The sequence below is a fragment of the Vanellus vanellus genome, assembly GCF_965231255.1.
Source record: "Vanellus vanellus genome assembly, chromosome: 23".
Taxonomy (NCBI): Eukaryota; Metazoa; Chordata; class Aves; order Charadriiformes; family Charadriidae; genus Vanellus; species Vanellus vanellus.
This window is the reverse complement of record NC_138928.1, coordinates 6804934-6823463: the sequence shown is the minus strand read 5'-3', so window position 1 is coordinate 6823463 and position 18530 is coordinate 6804934.

Below are 18530 nucleotides of genomic sequence, written 5' to 3'. Positions count from 1 at the left end.
GGGGTCCCAGTCTCTTATTTCCATATGCACCTCCTGACCCCTTCAGAGGTAGGGACAAAATATTGCAGCTTGTCCCACTGCAGGCTCTGTGCTGAGCGTGGGGGCTTTGTTCCCCGGCTGGGATGAGGATGCTCAAGGGGCAGATTGAGCCTCTGGAAGGTATTTTTCAAAACAGACTGGTTTTTGGTTGGTGGTTGTTTGGGTTTTTTTGTTGTTGTTGTTGTTGGTTTTTTTTTGCTAGAGCAGCTGTGGGACATTTCAATGTATAAAATAACTTTTTCCAGCTATTTTGGCAAAAAGAAGGTTTCAGTATAGATTCCCTTCAAAACTTTAAAGAGCTTTTATCTTCTTTTTTCTTTCTGTGGCAGCAAAAGTCACTTCCCACTCTCGTGCTTGGTCCTCTGAGCGGTGTTCCAGCTGGGATGGCTCTCCCACACCCAACTCCATCCCGCTGTCAGTGCACTGTCCTCTGCTTGATCTTCTCGGAGCCTTTCAGAGCCATAATCTGTGTTTATTCAGTGGTGCACCATTAACCGTTCCTGACTGGTAGTCTAAAGTCTGTAGGAGATAAAACCCTGCCCGTGCACAGCGAGGGCACGAGTAGGTGCGCACGCCTCCGGCCAGGTCTGTCCTCATCTTCTCCAGGGTTTACTTTGGGTCCTTCGCTCCCCGCTCCTGCCCCTCCGGGAGGACGGGCTGGGCTCACAGGTGGGTGCCCCGGACCGGGTGCTGTGGCCGGGACACGCACCCTCCTCCAGCCTCAGCCCTGCTCCTCCTGTGCCTCCTGCCCACTGTGACAGGTCACCGGCGAGGAGGGCTGGGGAGGAGGTGGCTCTGGGGGTCCTGCCCTCGCACGCCGCTGGTGGGAAGACGTAGGCACGGGGCAGGATCCCACTGCTGCTCCCGGGGGAGACGGCCGGCGGCGGCACAGCAGTCCGCAGCCATCACTCGCGAGCGCGAGCTCTGTGTTTGTTTTTGTAATCCCCCTTTTTTTTAATTGTGATTTTAGTGGTGGTGAAAGGTGCTGGATTGACAGGCCGTGGAGACGGAAGGGCCTCTGGACTCCACTGAAGTTTACATTTACAAAGGACACAGAGAATAAATAGAAGACAGTGTTTAGAGTCCTCTGTAGACACTTCAGACTTGCTTATAATTCTGCAGCAATTCCATCACCTCTGAAGTGATTGATGCTCTCTATAAAGTCTTGCCTTAAAACATTTTCCTATGTGTCAGGGGAAGAAGTTTATTACACTTTACCGAAAGGGCAGGATTTGTACTGTGCTGAAGGCTGAGTCCTTCCCAGCCCCATCCTCAGGAGAAAAAATAATTGGAGTGGAAAAAAAGAGACTGACCCAAAGCACGCATGTGGCTTGTGGTTAGCCAGGTCTAGTGCTGGGCGGGTTTCACAGGTTTTCAACGCATTGTTTTTTTATAAAAGCTTATATTTTCATTCAGTGGAAACACGAAATGCGTCAGCTTTCAACAAAAAGGAAATAATATTTTTCATTAAATCACCAAATGTATTGAAAAGAGACTGCTTTGGGATGGAGCTGCTTGCGTTCTGATCAAAACACAACAGATCACGGGCTTTAGGTCTACATTTCTCCTGAAGAAGTTGTTTGGTTTTCTTTTTTAATATGGAAATTTCAGGGCAAGGTTATGCTTTTCCTCCCTGTGGCAAGCACGCCCGGGCTGCAGCCCCGCGGGGCTCTCGCTTGCCCCGAAGCACTCACAGCGAGGCAGTGCAGCGCAGCGTGGGAGCTGGGATGGTTTTGCAGAGTTGGACTCCCCAGAGCCCTCGGTGGGAACAGGGCTGTCCTTCTCGCCCGGCTCTGCCGCGCCGGCGCTGGCGAGGGGCTGGGCGCTGCCGGGCGGCTGCGGGAGGGCAGCCCCGGTGCCCGGCCGGGCCGGCGGTGGCGGTAAGCTCCTGCTTTAAAAGCTACGTAAGGAGTCACTCGGTGATGAAATCATCCAGAACGGACGCGGCACAGCCACTGGTTTCATCTCTGCAAACGGTGCGATCCTTTGGGGATGTTAATTTTATAAACCATCTGAAAACAGCTCACATCGTACCCCCCTCCCGACTCTGGCTCTCGGCCAAGCCCAAAGTTTGCCCAGTGTGGCAGGAGACGCGTCAAGAGCAATGAAGAAAAATAGCGGCGTGTGTGGAGCCTGTCAGAAGAAATAAATCTCCTCTGCTGCATCCCGGGCCGGGGTTTGCTTCGGGAGAAGGGCGCTGATAAACGCAGACCGATGCCACGGGGATTGCTTCCAGTCCCCTCGGATACTCCTGGCGAGAGGGATGCGACCCCGGGGAGCGCGAGGGCTGCATGGGAGCATCCTCAGCCCCCACCGTGGGCAGGGCAGGCAGGGCAGGCAGGGCAGGCAGGGCAGGCAGGGCGGGCAGGGCGGAGGGGCTCCCAGCCTCTCGCCCAGCCTCTCCCTGCCTTCTGGAAGGGGAATTTGGGACTAATCCAAGTTTGCTTATTTCTACAGGCTCATAAACGAAGGGCAAACACCAATTTTGGGGCAGATCGCATTGCCGTAAGCACTAAATACCCTTTTTTTTTCCCTCTGCCAAGTGGTTTCTCCGTAAGGGACGTGCCCTTCTCCAAAGCCAGACCCTAAAAACACCCCGCCTTGCCCTACCAGTGCACTCTGTGTGGAGCTTCGCAGTAAACATTTCCAGTCAGGCATGCTCCTCCTGCGCCTCCGCCCAGTGGGGTCGCCGGCTTTGCTGGCTCCGCAGGGCTGTAAGAAGTAGGGCTTTTTGTTTAAAGCTGGGAGAACCAGCGGGAAGGTTTCCTGGGCTCCAGAAAAGGAGTGCCCTCGCTGCCAGGGAGGGCTGCGGCGCACAGACCGTGGGAGGGTCTTTCGTGGGCACTGACACTGCGGCGAGCGCCGGGCAGCCCATGGCACGCACAGACCCGTGCGAAGCTCCGTGCGGGAGAGCCGGAGCGATGTGGGTGTCAGAGAGGGATGAGGTCCACAGGCAGCGTGACCTGCCCGTGCGGGCAGCCCTGCCGCGTCCCCCCGCGCCCCGCAGCGCTGGCGTTCGCTGACCTGGGGCTTCCCCCAGTTCGTTTGCCTTTGATATAGTAGTTGGTAAAATACATGATTTCTTTAAATACTCGTTGAACAAAGTCAACCCACATTTGGAACTGAAGCCCACACAAAGCCCTTTGTCACGGGCTCTGGAAATACGGAGCAGATGCTTTAATGAGGCATTGTTTTTGAATCGCGTAGTGCCTGAAACAACAAGCGCTCGGTGGCTTTTGGTGGTGGCACTGGCGTCATCCTCTGCCTGTCTGGTTGCCGTGCCGGCCGTTTGCATCGCCCTCGCTCCTCCCTCGGCCTGAGAGTGCAGACTGGGGGCCCTGACGTGGGGCTGATGGTGCTGGTGCCGGTGCTGGGGGCAGCCGGGGTCTCTCCCGTCCCAGGAGGGAGGACGCCCAGCACACCCAGCCCTCTCCTGCCCTGCAGCCGCAGGTGCTGGCGCTGATTTATCACCAGACCCACTGGCAAGGAATTAGCTGTGTCTGCCTACATTTAATCTCCATTTTGATGTTTTAGGGGGAACCTGATGTTAGTTCAGCTAATTGCCTACTAAAGACTCCGCTCCTTCCCTCCTTTCGTGCTAGATTCACCTTTTTTTCTTTCCTTTCCTTTCCACAATGCCCTCAGGTAAGAGGCAAATTGCAACATACAAAAAAATGACCCCAGTCACTTAATTTGAACCAGAGAAGATAATAACGATCTGGATGTAGAGCTGGATTTATGCTTTTCTCTCCGAAGGAGCCCCCTCCTCCAATGATGGCTGTCGAACGGCGCGAGCAGCATCTGAAGCAAATTGAGGGTAACCTTTCGTACCGCACGGATCTTCCAGCAGGGTTTGCCGGTCCCAGGGACATCTGCAGGCCGCATGTTGGATTTTGGCAGGCGCCGAGCCCATTGTCAGCCAGTTCCATTGCATTAGCTGGTAATGGATAGACCGGCGTCTGCCAAGTCGGGCCGTGCACGCGGAGCCACGCGTGGCCGGGAGCATCCCCGCCCTGCGCAGCCCTCGGCAGAGGGGCGCGGGGACGGTGCTCCGGCAGCATCCCCGGGGCTGCCGGGGGCTCGGGCAGCATCTCTGCGGGGCAAAGCGCACTCGTATTAGGGCCTTTTCAGCCGGGCTTCGCAGTGTGTTTATGCACCCCGCGCTGCAGCACTTGTTCCCGTCCCACCTGTGGCGCTCTTGGCCGAGGGGTGCGTGCGGGTCCCGGGGCAGCCACCCGGACCTGACACGGGAGGAGCTGGGAAAGCAATTAGCGGCTCGCCCTGCCTGCTAATTCAAAGGGATTTTTTTTTTTGATTGTGTCCAACAACACGGAAAAATGTGAGTGATGCAGATCAAAAAGAGGAACCGGGAAGCTTAACCTCTGGCTCGCGAGCTGTTGGACCAGCAGCTCCGGGATGAGAAGCCAAATGTCAGACACATGATGCCTGTACTGCACTTCGGGGTTTAGGGGCTTTGTTAATTAGTTTCTCCAAGTTTTCTGGTGTTTGACTGTGTGTCAGTCACAGCTGGGTCACTGTGACGAGCTCTCTCTTGCACCTGATCCGCGGTCCCAGGGGTGAGGACGGACTCTCCCCGCTCCGGTGCCGGGTGCCAGGGCTGCCGGTTCGGTTGTATTTCCAGGGAAGGTGAGCAGCAGTGTGGCCGTGCTGCTGCCTGTGAGCAGGCAGGCCTGTCCCTCTGCTCCTGAGTGACCGCCACTGTTGGGAGGATACGGTTCGGACGTTTGCCATTAGCTCTTGGCCGCGCTGCGGCGGCCGCAGTGGTCCCTGGTAAACACCGGCCGTGGGCGGCTCCTTCCAGGGAGCCCTTGCGAGGCAGCGCGCTGCAGCCCTGAATCAGTCCATAAATCACACACTACAATGTGGTTTCATTTTGATCCCCTGATGTTCGCTTCTCTTCTCTGGCCAACATTCCTGCGCCGCTCCACGGATGCCAGGGGCCGGCGGGTTTGTCACACCGGTGCACACAGCCGCCACCGCACCGGTGCTGAGGAGCTGCCGCGGGCCATGGAGCCGCCGGGCTCGGTGCACTGCTGCCGCTCTCTGCGCTGCAACGGGGTCCCCCGAAACACAGGGCACCCCGGGTCCAGCAGCCCCCGCTCCCCCGTCGGCCCCTTCACCCTCGCTGCATAATCTGCGCGTCAGCAGCAGTTACGGTGCGTATCACCCAGCAGGGCCGGGCAGGGTGGGGGCGGCACCGGCGAGGGCGCGGGGCTGCCGGGGCGCGGGGAGCACTCGCACATCCCTCCCGCTTGGGACTAATTATCCGTGGGGCATGAAGGTCCTGACGGCAGAGCCCCGGGGACAAGCGAGTGCTGGAGGGACCCACCAACAGCCATGTCGCTCTGTTGTCCCCCGGCCGTCCCCTTCCCTTCGGCTCTGCAGCTCCAGCTCATTTTCTGATTTATGATCAAAATCACACAGTGACTGACGAGTGCAATCAGGACACTTTATAAAACATTTAATTGCATTTCATAACCTCTTTCCATAAACCATCTGCGGCATGTTTATAAACTTCCCATCTCGTTTCCTGGCTCCCACAGCAATTGCCCGCGGCTGCGGGGCCGCGACTGCGGTGCCCGGGGCAGCGCCAGCCGTGGGAAGGCCTGGGCTGCTCCTCCGAGCTCGGTGCTGCGCCGGCCTTTCCTGGGGCGGGAAAGGGGTTGGGAACTCGGATGGAAAAGTAACAAGGTCCTCTAAGTCTAAATTCCTGTTTTCCAAAGTTGCAGGCCAAGATGAAATAACCCCCGTGAGCCGCGGAGGCATCAGCACCGTTGCTGCCAAGTGCTGCCACTGGGAGGGCTTTAAGAGGACATCTGGGGGCAGTGGGATGCACCCAGCGGTGCGGGGGCTGCACGGGGCTGCTCGGCAGGAGCAGGGCGAGCGCGTCCCCAGCATCACCAGCTGAAAATGACTCTGAGCAGGGAATTGCTGCCTCAGTGCTCGTGGACGCAGTCCTGTGGGTTTTACAAACCTTTCCACGGAGCAATGCAGCCGTCCCGTGCACCTCTGCGCAGCGCTGTGCCCTGCATGCCTCTGCGAGGAGGGCTGGGGTGGAAAGTCCCCGGGCAGAAGGGACTCAGCCTGTGGCAGCCACCGTCATGTCTGGCTGCTTTGCTAATGTTATCCTGTCGCCTCCTCCAGGGCTTTTCCCCCCGAGGACAAGGAGGCAGGGACGCTTTCACCTCCAGCCTCATTTCTTACACTGACAGACGATCTGGCAAAGAGTGGGGTGGAGGGGCAGGGGGTCCTCCAAGAGCACCGCTCCCGGGAAGCCCTCCTCACCTCAGCTCAGCTCGTCCCACCCTGCTGCAGAGCTTCGTCACCCCTCGGGGACAGGAGCCCTAATCTCCGTCAGCCCGTCCCGTTGAGCTGTGGTTTCCACAGTCTCTGCTCCGGGCTGTGACTGTCTCCCCGTGCCTCGGCTGCTGCAGGGGATGGGTCAGCGCGATGTCAGCCCCATCCCTGCCCGCGGCAAACAGCCGCCTCTGCCGACACCCGAAGGCACTGTCCTCATGGACCACGGGCGCACTGGAGGGGTGCCTGTCTCAGCCCGGCGGCCAGGCAGGAGCTGTGCCGTGTCCCGTACTGAGGGCCCGATAAATCCCCACTCCTTTTTTAGCTTGGAGGATTGCTGCAGCTCTCCAGTGCTTTTCAGGGTTTGTTTGTTTGTTTTTAGCACAATATAAGCAAACTGGAGATTGCAGTGTCCTCAGCAAAGCGCCTGACTCCTCCCGAGGAGTTTTTCCACACAAAAAGTAATGACAAAGTAATGGTTTCATTCCCCGGGATGTGAAACGTGCACGGACAAGTTTTATCCAGAAGGTCAACAACTTTTAACTTTCAGCCGTTCAAATCCAAGCCGCTTTCCCAGGAAGTTCAGCTGGGGGCGGCTCGGGAGGCTGCAGGCGCTTTGGCCGAGGGGCTGCTGCATGCTCCGTGCTCCATCCTCCATCCTCCATGCTCCTTGCTCTTGTTCCATCCTCCATCCTCCATGCTCCTTGCTCCATTGCTCCCTGCTCCACCGCCGCCAGTGCGGGCTGCAGCGTCGGCACAGCCGGCAGAGCTGGGATGCCCTGGGCGCTGCAGCCCGGTGCTGGTGCTGCTCTCGCTCTCTGCTCAGCAAATGTCCCCTGCGCTGCCGGCGTCCCTGCAGGCTCGGGGCGGCGAGGACGGGCAGAGGGGGCGGCCAGAGGGAGAGTGGCAAAAGCCACGGCCCCGGGGTGTCGGCTGTGGGCACCGGGTGCCGGCAGGGAGACGATTGCCCAGTTCAGGCTGAGCACAGCGCGGTGCTGACGGCACCGGGATAACGCTGTAACATTATCAGCAGCAAATGGCCCCCAGCGTGTCACTTATAGGAAGCAGAAAAAACAAACAAACCCTGAATAATAGCCAAAACATCTTTTGTGGGACTTGCAGCTTTCTAACTTTATTTAAAAAAGAAGGAAAAAAGTAAATTTTCCCTGTCAGAGAATTGCTATCAGCACGCAATGGCACTTAGGAATATTATAAACAACTGTGTCAGTTTATAGGGCTGAAGCGGTTTTCCCGCGGCTCGCCCGGCTTCCCTCTCCCCGGGGCGCTGAGTGCGGCGGGACGGCCACGAGGGACAGTGGAGGGGTCTGCGCCGACATCGGGGCGTCCCGTGGGTGCCTCCATTCCTCCCAAAGCTCTTCTCGTGGCTGCTCTCTGCCCCCTCCTCGGCCACGGACATCCCTCGCGGGGTGGGAGGGCTCCTTGCCGGGGCTGCGCTCCCCCCGCACCCCTCTGGACCCCCCCAGCAAAACCCCCCTCCTCTCCCCAGTCTGGTCCTCATTTTCTCCCAGATCAGCACTTTCTCTGCTTGTAGCTCCGTCGGAGGCAGGCTGTAAATCAGAGCCCCGGCCTATGCGGTCGGGCTTTGCACCGCCGGGGGGGCGCGGAGGTGTTTTGGAGGGGTGGAGGGAAATTATCTCAGCAGCGAAGGAAACCACCCCGGCACGGGTTGTTCTTGTTGTTGGCTCCTGCTGCACACGCAGTTACCGTTTCCTACGCCGGCACAGCCACGCGGGAAGGATTTGTCCCCACCGCAGAGCATCCCCGCGGCGGGCGCTGCCGGCGCAGAGCCTCGCGTGCGACAGCAGCGGAGGAGGACGGGTGCGCGCGTCCCGCCGGAGGTGCCTGCGAGGGCATCCGCCCGTCTCTGCTCCTGTGGCGCTCAGCACGGGACGGGTCTGCTCCAGGCCTGCCACACAACGCAAAAAAAGAATAAATACCGACTTTATTCGGCATGTCCGGGACTGCAAAGCACGAGCTCTAGCGGGACTGCTGGCGCTCGCTCGCGCCCCCGCGGTCCCTTACCTGGCAGATGGAGCGTGTAAGACACACCCTGTAACGCTCTCACACGGAGCTGCGGAAGATTTATAAGATCAGTACGTGACTGACAGATAAGGGACTCCCACAGAGCAGAGAGGAGAGCGGGGGAACCAGAAAGCCGTATGCTTGGACTTGATTCAAGGAATTCGCAGCCCCTCTTGTTCAGGCAGGTTCTAGTAGAAAATTTGCCAAATCAACCTAACGCCATAAAAAAGTTTCTTGAGGAAGGGTTGGGGCAAAGACGGGTTTATAAAAAACACCCACCAAAAGCCCTGTGCCCCACCCTGGTATTTCTGAGATGCACACGGAGGGTGTTGATAACAGAGACATTTTTGTAAGTCAATAAAACGGAAAAAGAGATTCCTCTCGGTTAGGAGGGGTGGTGACTTTGAACGCATCGAGGGCAATGAAGGAGATCATTCCATTGTTTTAAGATTTCCATAACTCACTGTGCTTAAGCACATAAAAATGTAGACATTTTGGCAATAAAGTTTGGGTAATTTTTGAGTATGAATCAAAAATCTCTCCCTCGTGCTCCCCTCCCCCTTCTGCCTTTTGTTGCTGCTGCGGGCTGCTGCCCCCCCCCCCCCGCTCCGCCCGCTCCACCCCATGGCCTCGGGGACGGAAAAATGTCTTCAACAGAAACCTCCCAGCTTTTAATTTTCTAATCTGCAGCATCTGTGCCCAGCCCAGGCGCTCCTGCGGGCTGCCATGGCGTGTCCTTTCCCGGGAGCTCACGCACGCAGGCACGTGCCGGTTGAGCCTCTCTCGCCGGGCAGCGCGGCCGGTGGCACTGGCACCGGCACCGGCATCGGCAGCCTCGACGCACGGCGGCCACTGGCGCTCGTGCTGCTGCGGTGCCGCCCATCCCCTCTGCGCACGTGGCTCCCGCCGGCGGCGAGGGCTTCGGCTGGAGGCAAGGTGCCGGTGGCTCCGGCTGAAAGTGGTGTGGGGCATGGCGTCACCGGGGCCGCTCAGCACAACCCTGCCACCTGCCCGCGGCTTGCACGCCGTAAACCGTGCAGTGAATTCCCGCCACAGAGATGTCTGGGGTATTTTTTTCTTGTTTTCTTTTTTTTTTCCTGTGCGGTACTGGACGCAGAGCAGGGCTGAGCTCCGCGAGTCGCTGCAGCCTGCTGATGCAGCCGTCGGCATCGCTCGAGCTGCAACGCTGCCATGGGACGCCCTGGCCCCGTAGCAGCAGTGGCAGGAGTACCAGGGCCGCGTTCCTGCTCCCACTGTGTCCCCTTTCCCTGCACGAGGGTTTCCCACCAGCTGTTTGCCTGAAGGGCCAAATATTTTCCATGAAGAGCAAAGTTGTTTGGGTGAAATAAATGTTGTTTTGTCAACATCTAATTTTCTCTGGGAAACCAGATTCCCGGGCAGGGGGGGTCTGGCTGGTGCTCCCGGTTCATATGGGGCGGCTGTGGCATGCAGCCGGGCTCACCGCCCCGGCGCGGGGCTGGCGTGGGATGGGGGGGCTGCTCTGCATCCCCCCGGTGCTGGCCACGGGTGACACGTGCACGTCGTGTTGCTGTTACTGTGTCTTGTACCGCACTTTTGGCCTTCTCCAGGGACGAAAAAGCCACAGAGACTTCAGCCGTGGTGTCGGGCAGGCGCTGGTGGTGGCAGAGCCGTCGTGTCCGGTGTGGGGCACATGGCAGTGACAGCGCGGAGCTGGGGCTCTCGAGATGCTCCACGTCTGAAGTACCCCACTCCTGCCCGAGTGCCGGCAGCTCCCAGCAGGCTCTAACGCTGCGCCGCTTGAGTTTTTTCTTTTTTTCTTTCATTTTTCCCCTCTTTTTTTTTTTTTTTTGTTTCAGTGAACAACTTTATTTCCCACTTTGACATTTTCCAGACCCACCTGGGAGCCTGCCTGCCAGAAGGAGAAATGGCACAAGAGGAAATACATCTTCACAGCTCGAGAGAGGAGAGGGTCGGAATCTGAGCCCGTAAACAGCGCTGCTGCGCAGTGAGCAAAGGCAGAGCAGGTTGTGCTCTGGAGAGTGTAACCCCACCTCCGCCACTCCTCTTCTGAATAAAAATGGCACGCGAGAAGCGGAGCCTGTTTGTTTGTCCCCGTCGGAGTGGATGCTGAGGGTTTGGGGATGCCGTGCAGGGAGCAAGCCCACCACCCCTGAAAGCCGGGGAGGAACCGCTGGGCTGCAAAATCCCCTTTCGCAGGCTGCTGGGGGGGGAGCTTCTGTCTTGTGACCCCCCCCGGGGCCATGCGATGGCTCTGACCTGGCCTGGCCACTGCTGGGGCGCCACTAGTCCAGCGGTACCTCTCGGTGCCCATCACTGTGGCCTCCCTGACAGCCAGGGAGGTGGCACCCACGGCTCCCACAAGCCACCATGGTGGGCACAGGGACAGCACTCCGCAGGGGAGAGGCAGCTGGGAAGAGCGGGAGATGGGGACCCCCACCCTGAGCCGCCCAGCGCACCCGGCATCCCGGGGGCCGGCAGATCTCCCGCTGGAGAAAACCACTTTGAGGACAGAGACAACACGTGCATCCCCCACCCGGCGCGTCTCAGGGATGCTCCGCCATGGCAGGGCCGGTACCGGGGGCACCGCCGGCGTGGGCAGGGTGGGCTGCTGCTGCTCCTCCTCCGGTGCTCGGGGAGGTCCGCGCCATCCCACCGGCCCAGGGACGCTGCACACGCCGCTCCCACCACCATGCTTTGTCACATCGCCTGCCAGCACCCGTACTGATGGCCCAGAAAACGTGAAAAATCAGTGTGCAGGCACGCTGGTGGTTTATTTTGTCATGGTCAAGGCCCGATCTTAATTAAAGCCCCTTCCCGGCACTGCTGGTGCTGATACCCTGTAACCGAGGGCTGTCCCCACCGGTGAATCACACAGGTATGGAGTCTGATTTGCTCTCCCCACAGCTTCACCTGCCAAAGCTCAATAGCGTTTTTCCGCGGCTGACATTGCCAGGACAACCCCGTGCATTTGTCAGGGCCAGCACTGAAATGACGACCGTGGCACGGCGGTGCCGGGCTCCGCGCAGCCGGACCCCGCAGCCTGCGCCGTCCTGCCCCGCCACAACTTCTATCCCTTCACCTTTTTTTTCCGACTCACTGAGCAACGACTGTCATGTTTATACTCCCCCCCCCCCCCCCCAGTCCTGCTCTACCTCAAGGATTAAGCTTTCATCCTTCATTATGAGTTTCTCCCCCAGGCAACATTTTCCACGAAGAAAAAGGAATTTCTGGGATTTTGCTTTTAAGAGATTATGTTACTAAGCATGTGTGTGTTTGTGCTGTGGCGAGGAGCTTTCCGCACACACACACGGGTGATTTGTCACAACCTGGGGCAAGGCAGCGGCGGGGCGGTTTGGGGAGACAGGTCCCCCCGCCATCCCCGCATCCTCCCCCCGCAGGGCGCTGCTGGCGGCAGGATGTCCACGAGGGCACCCAGGACCCCGCGCTGCCGGGAGGGTCTGACCCTGCAGCCCTGGGGACCGGGGGTGTCCCTCCACCACGCTGGTGCGGGGTCACCCCTCTGGGACAGGGGGCACAGGGTGGGCGCCACGGGGGATACGGGAAAGGGGGAGGCTCAGCCTTGCTCACTGTTTTGGGGGTCGCTGCTGTGGCTGCGCGGTTTGCACCAGAATCACCAAACATTGGTGTTCTCCACCTGAGGCTGAGCTGCCGCGGCTTCGTGGCGTTCCCCGTCCCCCGGCGCCATCGCGACGCTCCCGGGGGCTCGTGCCCCGGCAGAGCTGGCCACCGTCGCCGGCCGCCTCCCGCTCCTGCGGGGCGAGCGCTGACCTCACTGCGCTCTCGCCCGTACTGACACGAAACCTCAGCTACTTACAGGGAGCTTATACCACGCCTGGAGGCTTGGCGTGAAAAATATTTGGCTGTACAGTAACTGTTGAACAAGGTTGTGCTTTCGTTGGCAACAGCTCTTGTTATTAAATCCTTTTCGGGAGCTCATCTAAGCCCAACAAATTAACATAAGGGAAACACGATCGCTAATGTCAATCTACCAAAATAATCCAAATCTGTAGTTACAACAGGGAAGACATAAACACGGCCTAAGAAGAATAACTGCTGCGTGTTTGGCCTCAGCATCTGGGCTGCGGCGGCGCAGAGAGCAGGCCAGTTTTGCCGGGCGATAACCGGGGGAAGGGCAGGTGCAGCCCGGGAAACCCGCCAGCCCCCGCCAAGCCCGCGGGCGGCCACGGGCACCACACGGGGCCCCTCTGGGGACCCCCAGGACTCAGCCCCGCCACGGGCACGGGGGGACGAGAGGCAGACCCCCCTGAGAGCCCGGGCAGCCTCAGCCCGGTTCGCATGGCCGAGGCGCGGGCCGGGACCCCCAGGGGTGCCGCAGCCGCCCCCGCCTCCCGCCCAGCGCCGAGCCCGGACCGCGACCGCGGCTGACGAGCAACAGCTTCAGCCGGTGAGTCACAGCGCTGAGTCAGACCCTGCTCATCCTCCCTGAATTAAATACTGCTTATTCTACGTGTTCGGGGGGACAACGCGAAGTTATGTTCCTAGAGAGATAAGAAGCTCTTCCGCTGCTTTTACTGAAGCCATTACGTGCAATAATTGAGCTGTGGCAGCGGGCGCCGGCTCGCTCTGGGTGCTCCGGCCAGGCCAGCACGCGGCCCCGCTGCCGCAGCAGCAGCTATGACCCCGCTCTTGGGAAATTAAACAGTTACCAGCTCTCCCCTGCTTTTTGACAAGTTCTTTTCAACTTTCCTTTAAAAGTCACTAACTAAAAGTAGTAGCCTCTGTATTGCTCAGACACAAATGGGAGTACATTGAGCACAGGCTCCCAAACGCACAGGCGGCCCCGATCCCCCCCCCCCCCCGCATAACAGTAGGTCTGTATCACACATGCAGACACAACTATTGTGGGCATTAAAGAGCCTAAATCTGATTAAAGCCTTTCTATCCCCACCAGTGGTCAATTCCAGAAACCAGCTCACCCAGGAGGCCAAATTCATTTCATCCCCGCAGTCTAATTAAAGCCATTAGTGTATTCCTTGTCTTTCTGATAAGATCAAAGCATTCCAAGAGCCAGTCATTACCTTATTTTCAAGACAATTATAGAACGTATAGCATCGATTTATTCTGCCTCCAGCTGTATGCGTTTATCTCTGTCTATCACGGGGTAATCTGTACCATCAGAGGGAGCGCAGCCCGGGCTCGCGGCTGATGGGGACCCGTCCTCGCCGCGCGCGTTCCTTTTCCACCCTCGGCTGCAAATTAACACCCGAGGCAGCGCCGGGGGCCCAGACCCCAACTCCCACAGCCACGGTGGGACGTGGGCACGTCCAGGCTACCGCGGTGGTGCTCAGGCATCCAGCAACGACCGGCTCCCACAGCGCCTGCCGGGGCCACGGCGAGGTCGGGATGCTCAGCCCCCCCTGGAAATGCTGCCCATCCCCTTGTCCCCACCGCCCCTGCACAGCCACGGCCCTGCAGAGCCGGCAGGGCTGTCCTCGCCACGGGGACCTCCTCCTGACCCACGGCGCTTTGCCCAGCCCGGCGCGGCCGTGGCTGCCCGGGGACCGCAGGCTGAGTGCTGGCGGGGGCCAGGCAGCGCGCACGGGGGTGCCCTCCCCTCGCATAAACACATCTCCGGCAGCTCACGGCCCCTGCGAGAGCAGAGCTGTGAATTTTCATCTCTCAGCTAATCAACTCGCCTGCTAGTCCAAACTTGTCAGGAGCTTTATCCCTGCCCTGCCAGCCTCCTCCCGGCCCACGGGTGACAGAAGACGTTCCCATCCCTCCCCGAGACACATCCAGCTGCTACAAAAACAAACATCCTCCCGATGGCGATTCCTCCTCGTCAAACAGCGCTGACCCCGCTCCCCGCAGGCAGCCCCTACGCTAACATCTGCGCTGCGCCCGTGCCCGGCAGTCGGCACATCCCGAGCCACAGGCGGGAAAAGGGCGATGTTTACGGCGGGGACGGCAGAGCCGTGTTACTGCCTGAGCCGGGGGTTTATTAATTGCTGGTTCTCCCTATTCTTCCGTGACAAAAGATGGATCACCCCGCCGGGGCTGTGCGGCCCGGGAGGCTCCTGCAGACGAGAGGCAGCTGCGGCAGCGCCGGGCTCCTGCGCCGGCCGAGCCGCTGCCCCTCACCGTGCCCGGGGAGGACGAGGCTGCCCCGCACCATGCTTTCGGCAGGCTGGGCAGCGTCTGGGCGGGTTGCACACCCAGGGGCTCCCAGAAACCCGCCTGGGGAGCTGCAGTAGGGGAGAGAAGGATGCTGGTCTTGTCCCCCACTCTCTCATGGCCATGCCATGTGTCTGCCTCGGTCCGTTGTGTCACCATGCTGCTTTGCATTAAACACCCTCAGCCCCGCGCTCCTGCTTGGCCCAAAACGTGGCCGTGGGCAGCTGTGGCTCCAGGACCCCCTGGAGACACCGCTCTCCGTCCTCCACGTCACCGGGATTTACCTGGGCTTTGCAGCCCCCCCGGCCCCTGCTCTGGGTACGCTTTGCCGTTCCTGGCTGTAGTCGCTGTTGGCAGCAGCCCCGTCCCCGGGGCGGGGGGCAGGTGGGGGGCACTGGGCAGCGCGGGGGCTGCAGGGGGTGTCTGCCCTTGGTGTGTGGGTGCAAAGCGAGCGCGTGCCCCGGCCCAGCGAACGTGCTGCTCCTCGGGCCCCTCACCAGCAGCACACGGAGCCACTTCATTAACGTGTAAACAGCTCTCAGACTCCCCGGAAACAAATTCCCCTCTTGCCTTCAGAGCAGGATGAAAACCATCAGAAGCAGCTCTTCAGCTGGATTCCCTCTTCCGTGCAGCACACGAGACCCCGTTCACCCCATGGGAGTGTGGCGTGGGGGACTGGAGCCTGCGGCGGGGCGCTCTGCAGCTCCCTGCCCTGCGCGGCCCGAGAGCCCCTGGCCCGGGGGCGAGCTGGGACCGGGGCGGCCAGCCCGGAGCCAGCACTGGCTTCAGCTGCCAAAGCATCACCCCGGCGCGGCTCTCCGTGGGGCTCAGCCACAAGGCTGACCCACCGCGACAGCTCGCTCGGTGCAGAGCTGGTCCCTCGCTGCCCCTCGCGGCCACGGGTCTTTCGGCCAGAGCCAAGCACGGGCTCGAGGCACGGGGTGCGTGGGGACAGTGGCCCCGTGGAGCCGCAGTGGAGCTTATTTTCAGAGTGTTTTCAGCTGGACATCCACTGATTCCTGGTGAGATGAACCAAAACTGGTTTGTGTAGCAATTCCATCTCTGCAAACACCGCTGCAGCCATGCACATCGATTTTACAAAGGCGGTTTGTGACCCTGCAGCTATGGGGCAGGAGCTGCCTGCGATGACCGAGCCGGTACTGCCACACCGAGCCGAGCAGAGGACCCAGCACAGGGCCGCACCAGGAAACACACACCCGCAGGATGAAGTAGAGAACCAAAACCCAGGAACATGGCGTTTCAACCTCCAAATCTAGCCCTGTGTTTGACACTTTCTCTGTCCTCGTCCCAAGAGATGATTGTCCCCAAACTGATTTTCCCGGCCCCTTTAACCTGCTGCTCCGGCTGCCGGTGGGTTGTTGCCTGTGGCTGACGGGTGATGAGGCCGTGGCGGTGACTGCGGCGCCTGGACGGCGCCCAGGGGTTATCAGCAGCGGTGGCCGAGGCTGAAATAGCAGGGCAGGAAAGTGGGGTAAGCAGACCTCAGCTTCTTGGCATGTTTGCTTGTGCTAAACCTGTAGCATGAAAACTTTTCACAACAACACTCAGCGCTTGAAGCCTTCCTTGGCTGCGTGCGCCCCGGCGGAGGGCGAGAGCCAGGTCTGGCCGGCGGCTGGATTGTGCAAACAAACCGTGTCCGCAGGCACCGCGCTGGGGCAGCCCGAAGCCGATGCTACGGGGTGAATGCACACCAAAGCAAAAGCTCTTTCTCCCGGCAGAACTGGAGGTTACAGTGCCTGGGGGACCGCCACGCTTCCCAAGGGACACTCCTGGGAGCTGCGGTTACATGATGCGCCCACCCCAGCACCCAACAGCGCCTCACCAGCACCCTGTGCCCGCCAGCGCCCCACCGCAGCCCCCCCGGTGGTGCGGTACGGTGCCCTGTGGTTGCTCCGGGGTTTTGCTCACCTCTGGGCGTTTCTCACCTGTAAGATGCTCTGGAGCAGCGTGGCTGCACTGCGCACGCCTGTGCGCTGCGGCCGCTGCCAGCCCCTGCGGCGCGTGCTCCCAGCCCCCGGGAGAGGTGTGAGCACGCAGCTGCCCCGAGCACGTGGGAGCTGGGCCCAAACAAATCCATCGCCGGTTTGCCAATTAATTTAGCAAGCCAAAGCTCCTGGTGCTCGGTGGGAGGACCGGATTGGTTGTGCTGAGCCAATTTGTTTTCAGTTTCTCTTGGCGCTTCTGTGATTACCCCGATAACAGTAGCGCTGATGGGAGCAGCTGGTCAGCGATCACCACTTTTCCTCTGAGGAAAATTGCCGGGCACAAGGCTGGCCGTCACGCACGGCACCTCCGCTGCCCTGGCAGCCCAGCCGGTGGCACAGCTCCCGGCTGAGCCACCCAGAGCCACTCTGCCCGGCAGCCACGGCCCTGCCAGCACTCGGCATCACGATGGTCCTGCAGCCGGTGTCCCCGCCGTGCAGGCACTGCTCTCGGGCTCTGGCCTGTGCCGTTTCATGTGCCCTGGCAGGAGTGCGCAGCCGGCACAGGCGGGTGGGTGCTGACCCACGAAGCCACCGCCTCAGCAGGACTCGTCTGTCCAGCCAGGAGCAGCCCTGGGAGCAGCAGTGAGGGATGCCCTGTGATGGGGAGATCCCCGCGATGATGTGGGGGGTCCCTGTGATGGGGAATGCCCTGTGGAGGGATGACGCCCTGTGACGGGAGGGTCCCTATGATGGGGGGTGCAAGCAATAGGGGGGTCCTTGCAATGGGGAATGCCCTGTGATCGGGGAGTCCCTGCCACGGGGGATGCCCTGTGATGGAGGGGTGGTCCCTCTGATGGGGGAGTCCCTGCGATGGGGGTCCCTGCGATGGGGGTCCCTGCGGCGGGGCAGGCGCAGCCCGTTTCCCCTCCCCGTTTACGGCGCTGCCCCCCGGGAGCGGTCCCCGGTGCCCCCCCGGTGCCCCCCGCCGCCTTCCCGCACCGTTCCCGGCCCGTTCCCGGGCGCGGGGCTCCCCCTAGCGGCCCCGCCCGCCCCGCGGACGCTCCGCCGCCGCCCCGCCCCGGGCGGAGGCTCCGGGGCCGCCGCCACTCGCGGTACGGGCCCGGCGTTGCCGCGGAAGGCTCCGGAGGACGGCGGCGGACGGCCCCTGCTCCGTTCGGCCTCACCCGGGACGCGGGGCGGGGGGCGGCGGGGCCGGGCCGGGGGCAGCGGGCGCGGGGGGGGCTGTGCGCGGCGCAGCGCGGTTGCGGCGACCCACCGAGCCGCGATCGCCGCCCGAGAGGGGGGGGACGGCGCGACCCCCCCGCCCCGAGCACACACAGCACCGGGCACAGCGGGGCAGAGCCCCCCCGCAGCGGCGTCGGGGGGCGGGGGGTGCGTTGTGGCGGGGGGCGAGTGCCCCCCCGCGGAGGGGACACGGGCTGCGCTGGGCTCACGGCCCCTGAAGGCGTCACCCGCCGCCGGGTCCGGCCCGGCGCCCCCGTGCACCGCTCGGCCCACCGGGGCGCGGCGTTCCACACCTGGGCCGGTTCCAGTTCCAGTTCCTGCCTGGGCAGGGCTCCTCGGCTTCGGCAGCAGCGGAGGCGATGGTGGGAGGGAGGAAGCTCTGGAGCCCTCAGCATCAGAAGGACGTGGACCTGTCGCAGCGGGGCCAGAGGGGGCCCCGGAGCTGCTGGGAGGGCTGGAGCCCCTCTGCTGGGAGGACGGGCTGGGAGAGGTGGGGGGGTCAGCCTGGAGAAGAGAAGGCTCTGGGGAGACCTCAGAGCCCCTTCCAGTGCCTAAAGGGGCTCCAGGAGAGCTGGGGAGGGACTGGGGGTCAGGGAGGGGAACCATGGGACGAGGGGGAATGGTTTGACACTGACAGAGGGGAGATTTAGATGAGATAATAGGAAGAAATTCTTTCCTGTGCGGGCGGTGACCCCCGGCGCGGGGTGCCCCGAGGAGCTGTGGCTGCCCCATCCCTGGAGGTGCTCAAGGCCGGGTTGGACGGGGCTTGGGGCAACCTGG